A 7191-nucleotide genomic window follows, 5' to 3' on the forward strand; every position below is an offset into this window, starting at 1 on the left:
CTTTGCCCAACTCAAGTTACAAAGATTTGCTGCTATGTACTTTTCAGTGTTTTATATTTTTAGCTCTATGATTCATTTTAAGTTATGTTTGCATATGATATAAGGAAGAGAATACTGATTCTTTATATTACTGTTTGGATCTAGAGAGTATTTTAAGAGGGCAAATTGCAACATATGTGAAAATAATTTACCTTATAAAATTAAATATTTTGTAATGTTTTGCAGTAATAATCTAAATACAGATCCACTTAATACTTGAACATGATATATATAATTCTTGGTTACATTTGACAATTGACAATTTCAGTTGCTGTAGTCTCAGTGTGATAAAATTTCTCCAAAATGAGGTTAATTTAAAACCATCTAGATAGTATAACATGTCAAGAAAAAAGGTTAAATTTGTCAATAGAAAATAAGTTATCTAAAATTTTAAGTTATACTAATATAATTAATAATTTTCCTGAAAGGAAGTAAAAATATTTTTTTCTAGAAAAAATACAATTATGATTTAAGCATGATTTTATTTTATATCTATCCAAACACTGTCCTTCCAAAACAGAATGCCCAAACATGTACAATGATAATTAAATTTAGGCACCTTCATATTTTGCTAAATTTCCATTATATAATAACCACACCTTCACAAATATTTAAAAATATTGGCATCTTAAGGATACATATTTTGTCTAGGTAGTATGTTATATTTTAATCAATAGCAATTTGAGCTTTTTAAGTTTTAAAATATATGTATGGCAGTCCCAAATGTTTGGAGCAAGACTATGGAAAGAGAACAGCAAATTTAAATCCAAAGAAAGCAAAATAAAGGAGAAAGTAGATAAAAGCAGAAATTAGAGCTATAATTGAAGAATCAACAAATTTGTTCTTTGAGAAGCTTATAAAAAATTGGTAAACTCCCAGTGAAATTGATGAAGACAATATGAGAGAAGGCAAAAATGAATAATATCAGACATGAAAACAGGGAACAGCACTACAAATCCTACAGACTTTAAAACCACTATGAGAGCATATTATGAAACAAACTTAGATGAAATGTAGAAATTTCTAGGGAAACAAAATACTTAACCAAAATTATACTATAACAAATAGGCTATTGAATTGTTCTTAACTACTAAATATGCTGATTACGTAATTAAAACTATAGCCCCAAAGAAATTCTAAGGATCATATAGCTTCACCAGTGAGTTCTACTAAACATTTAAGAATGCAGTAATACCAATCTTACAGAAACTTTTCCAGAAAAAAGGAATGAATACTCCACATCTTATGTTATGAAGCTAGCAAAACCTTGATTTTAAAACCTAATAAGGAGGGACGCCTGGGTGGCTCAGTAGTTGAGCATCTGCCTTCGGCCCAGGGCATGATCCTGGAGACCCAGGAAAGAGGCCTACATCAGGCTCCCTGCATGGAGCCTGCTTCTCCCTCTGCCTGTGTCTCTGCCTTTCTCTCTCTCTCTGTGCCTCTCATGAATAATAAATAAAATCTTTAAAAAAAAAAAAAAACTAACAAGGACGTTAGAGAAAACAAAAATAATAAGGCAATCAAACTCATCAACCAAATCCTGCAGCATACAAAAATTCTAGTATATCACAACAAATTTAGACTTATTCTAATAATGCAAGAGTGGTTTAACATTAAGAATCAATGTAATCCACCAAATTAAAACAGAATAAAGGATAGAAATAATATATTCAATAGATACCCCCAAATGCATTTGATAAAATTCAACATCCATTTATTATTAAAAAATAATAATTCTTACCATAGCAAGAATACTGAAAGCAAAAAGAAAGTTCACTAATCTGACAAACAATATTTACAAAATACTTAAAGCAAATATTATGTTTAATGGCGAATGTTGAGAACTTTCTTTCAGATTAGGCATATGACTTCTATTTGACAAAATATTGGCACTCCTAGCCAGTTAAGTAATAAAAAAAAATAAATGTATAGTATTTTATTTATTTATTTTTATTTTTTTTTTTTTAAATTTTTATTTATTTATGATAGTCACACAGAGAGAGAGAGAGAGAGAGAGGCAGAGACACAGGCAGAGGGAGAAGCAGGCTCCATGCACCGGGAGCCCGACGTGGGACTCGATCCCGGGTCTCCAGGATCGCACCCTGGGCCAAAGGCAGGCACCAAACCGCTGCGCCACCCAGGGATCCCAAATGTATAGTATTTTAAAAGAGAGATTAAATACCATTATTTGCATCTGATCTAAATTAGAAAATAAAAATATATACATGAATCTTTAATAAGTGACTGGCAATATTGATATGTAAAAGTCAATATGCAAAAATGAATTGTTTCCATGTACCAGCAAGAATTTCAAGAAAAGAAAAATTGAAGAGCATGCAACTCTTGATCTCAGGGTTGGAGTTTAAGCCCCATGTTGAGTGTCGAGATGACTTAAATAAACAAACAAACTTTAAAAATACCTTTATAATAACCAAAAATATTAACTATCTAGTAATAAGTCTAACTAAAAATGTGAAATATCACCTATACACATTTGGGTGTGTGTAAAGATAAATTTAAGAATCAAACGATCGGAAGATGTGTTATGTTTATGGATTAAAAGATTCAATGGAGAGTCTAGAAAGGGAACAATGCATATATAGACACTTATGATAAAAGTGACATATAGGCTAATGGGGAAGAAGGGACTTTTTGAAAAATGATATTAGTTTAAGTAGATATTTTTACCAAAATTCTAAACAAACAACGAGGAAAAAAGAAAGTCAAACGCTATCTCACACTATACTCAAAAGTTAATTCCAGGTTCATTATAGATCTCAATATGAAGCACTAATACAGTTTATATTGAATAATAAAGGAAATCATTTAATGTTCTTGGGATAGGGAAGGAATTTTGAAGAGGACACAAAACATACCAATTAAATGGGAAATAATATATTTGGCTAAATAAAAATGACCGTTTATGTTCATCAAAAGGTATAATTAATAAATATAGTGGCAAGATACACAGTGAGAGGAAGTACTTGTAATCCAAATAATAACCAAGTACTGATCTCCTCAAAAGAACAGAACCATGGGCAAGAATCTTAGATAATGCACTTAGGAGATAGATATATGGCTGATAAACAACTCCATCAGTAATAAGGAAAATACAAATAAAAATTACAGTGAATAATGTCCAACAATTGGTCAGTGGATGAGCAAATTAGAGTACATTCCTACAATGAACTACAACTTAGCAATAAAAAGGAATAAACTACCAACACATGGATTCATCGTTCATGGATGAATTTCAAAAGCATTATTCTGGGTGAAATATGACAGACAAAAAAGATTGCATACTCTATGGTTCTATTTATGTAAAATCCTAGAAAGGCAAAATTGTAGTGACAGTAGATCAACTCATCAAACTTTTATAAGTAATGAAAATCAATGAATCATGGCATCACCATGGCTGAATTTTAAATATAATGTTGAGAAATAACAATAATAAAATAACTAATATGATCACCTTATAAACAGAGGTACATCTAAACCATAGTGTCCTAAAGTCAGAATAGTGCTCATCCTTAGTAAGGGAGTAATGATTAGGAGAGGATTTTGTGAGAGTTGGCAGTGTTTATTTAGTTTTTCACCTGGGTAGTGAGTTCATGAGTGTTCACTTTGTGGTGAGTTACTGAACTGTTTATTGATGTTTTTGGCACTTTTCTGATGATTATGATAAATGTCTGGCTGTTAGACAAGTGGGAAGTGGAAGTATGATTAAACATGTGGTTTTGTTTTACTTTGTGTATGTGTGTGTTTTCTTTTTTACCATGAGATGGAAGATACTTGGGAAATATAACTTTCTAATAAAACTGATTCATAGGGAAAAATGGAAGACGATTGGTTTGAAGGGATAAGCAATAGTGTGAAATTTCTGAGGAGAGGGGAATTAGACTCACTGAAAGGATTAGCCTTAGATTAATAAAGGGAAGAGAAGAGAGAGAACACGTGCAAATGTAGGGTTGTAGGTGGGTAGTAGAAGGATTTTCCATCTGATGGCTTCTATTTTCTCTAGAAGAATTAGAAATGAGGTAGCTTCTTGAGGAGAAAGATGAGCAGATTCGCAACTTGAGAAATGTAGGGAGATTTGAAATATTAATTGCAAAGAGCGAAAGGTCAGATTGACCTGGAATTCACTGTAGGAGTGCTGGTCAGTGCTTGGAGAATTGCCTATACAGTTGGTGTCCTTGCGAGAAAAACCTCTGTTCTGGACTCAAACCACAGCAGTGTATAGTTGGCCTCTGTAACAAGCTCACTGTGGCTAAATTCCAGATCTCAAGGGGCACATAGATTAAGCATGAAATCACTGTAGCTTTAAATAAGTAACCACAACTGGTTCTAGGAATAGGTCATAGAGATGGAATCACGCGTGAGATCTGTACCGCGTATGGGCAAGGAGACTAAGAAGAGGGACATTGGCCAGTAATTACAGATACCATGACAATGGGGTATTCTTCTTCAGGTACGATGCATAAAATTAGAGCAAACATCCTCATACCTGAATTATTTGTCTAAGTCATAGAATTCACAGACAAAGAGCCATAAAAATAAGTGATTATTAGAAATGGATCTTATTTTGCCAAATGCTGACTTCAAATCCGGAGTTAAAATTAGTGAGAAAGTGTGAATGAATCAATATGAATCCATTTTTACTCTTTGAAAGTAATTCAAACAAGTTGTCATAGAATTGACCAGTGGTATTATTTTTGCATGTGTAATCGTGTAATATGGCTTTTAATAACATTTAAACTAATCTTGTTTATTGCAAAAGACCTAGTTCCTTCGAGGATAATTATAGTTACTTTGCCAAAATAAAATGACACCCAGCTCAAACTATTAAACAGCAATAAAAGAGATGAAAGTTTATTATAACCCGTTGAAAATAAATAAGAGCAAACAAAAAATTTTAAGTAGCATTTTGGCATTGAAACTTTGTTATTATGTCTATATTTTGTTTTATTTTTAAAAGTATATGCACATTTTCTTGAGGAGTATCAAGAAAAACAAAGATAAAAAAAGTAACCAGAAGAATGGTAGGCAGATATACAAACACATTCTTCTTCGTTTTTTCTTGTGCAAGTTAAGAAATAGAGATATGGGAGAAAAGGAGGCTTTGGAGAGATTTAAAAATGAAAGATTTACCTCCAGGCTCAGAAGGGGAAGCAAAGACCCACTTGAAAGAGTCTTAATACCGCCTAAAGATTTGGGGTCAATTATAAAGAGAAGGATTATAATCAAAGTTTGTATATATAATTAGTGACTATACAGTTAATAACTACAGGTAAAGGACCTTGGGAATCTCTGAGTTCATTTTGTCAACCAGATTTGTTTGATTCCATAGTAATCATATATTATTATTTTTTAAGCTAAACAATAAAAACATATAAATGAGAATTTAATACTCTCAACTCTCCTTGTTATTTGAGCTACTACCTAACATTAATTGTGTCAATTTACAGACAGTTCTGTGTTTGTTCAATCATATGCAAACAGGTTTGTTTTTTTTCTGTGTGTTTGTGTGTTTGAAAGAATCATGAGATCTAGCTAAACAGATTACAGAAGTCTGCAGTTTGCGTTTATTGTTAAACAATATCATGGTCCAGTAAGTAGTATAGTGTCACTATACTCATGAATAGTTGTGGAATATTACATAATACGGATACGTACCGTCTACTACTAATGTACATTCAAGTTACTTTCATTTTTTGCCACCACAAAAATAACTTCATACATACCCTTTTCTACATCCCCTTACATACAGTGGTTTTGTTTTCGGATGTGGATGCAGCATTCCTGCATTCTGAGAAATTTGTAGCAATCCATACTCCCCTTCACCGTTGTTCGTACTGGCTGTTTCCAATGTTTTTGTCAATTTAATGAGTGAAAAATAGTATCTCATTCTTTTGTGTGTGTGTATGTATGGGTCTGATCTTATTTGTCTCTCTTAGAAAATCTCATTTTGACTGGACTAGACTTAGAGATAGAAGCTCTCAGAAAGGACAGCCTCCGTCTCTTGACAATATGTTCCTGGTGTTTTTCTTTGGCTTCCTTCATTCTCTTGGCCAAAAGTTCAGCATATTTTGCAGCCTCTTCCTTATTTTTCTCAGTGCAATGTTTCTTCAAAGCAATACACCCGACGTTTGTGCTGGAGGACACGTGTTGTAACAAGACGCTGAATCCTGGGTGCTTTGGGTTGTAGGATTCTTACCTCTGTTTAGGGGCTTTCTAACAACGTAACTGGTGGACATCTTCTTCTTTTGACAGATTAAAAAATTTGCGGATTCTGCTGATTCCTTTGGGCCCCAGGCGATGAGGCACAGAGATATCAGTGGGTCCAGGAATATCTTTCTCCCCTTTTTTTTCCACAATAACCAAATTGAGAACACGGTGATTGGCATCCACAATGCAACCCCCAACAGATTTGTGCTTCCTCTCTCCAGTCCTCCTTGGTTGATAGCAGGAATGCCCCTTACTTAGCAGCAGGTGGGCACAGCCATGGGTCAAGACAACCTGCTTCATGGGGAAGCCTTGTTTGTAATTGCCACCACTGGTTCGGACCACGTAACCCTTCCGTTCCTCGCCCAGAGCATCAGCAGCAGCTTCTGTGGCCAAACGTTTCTCATAAAAGTTATGAAGTTTGAGCTCATCATCCATTTCAATGGGTTTCTGGTAGCCAGTGGCTGGGAAAGAGATGTTCAGCTTCATCCTGAAGCAGGCTACCGCCTCAGAGGTGCCATGAAAAAGAGCAATATCTCATTCTTGAAGGATATAGTGAGCAATGGAAATATTGGCTTTAAGTTACAATAGGCCTTTAGGTTTCTTAGGCTATCATTTTGTTAATTTTCACCTTACTAAATAAGATCACAGTGCATCTAATAGAAATTACATATATATCATGATACATAATACATATATATGTATACTATATAGCTATATATATCACTATATCTATATCTATCTATATCTATATCTAGCGATATAGTAATTGCTTTTATTTTACTAAAATAAAATCTATTTTATGGAGAAGAAATCAAAGCCCCACAGAGTCATCAATTTCAAAAAAAATTCATACAGGTGATAAATGGCTGAGATGAAAGTTCAGTCTCTTTCTATTTTAATCCAAAAGTCAAGCTTTTTTTTCTAATC

The 7191-nt window shown here is 33.5% G+C and overlaps 1 pseudogene; it reads right to left on the reverse strand.

Annotated features, from left to right (window-relative positions):
• Positions 1-5976: 5976 nt before the first annotated feature.
• Positions 5977-6750, reverse strand: LOC112649798 (40S ribosomal protein S6-like; annotated as a pseudogene).
• Positions 6751-7191: the final 441 nt, after the last annotated feature.

Source organism: Canis lupus, chromosome 19 (genome assembly GCF_003254725.2).
Source record: "Canis lupus dingo isolate Sandy chromosome 19, ASM325472v2, whole genome shotgun sequence".
In the NCBI taxonomy this organism is placed as follows: domain Eukaryota; kingdom Metazoa; phylum Chordata; class Mammalia; order Carnivora; family Canidae; genus Canis; species Canis lupus.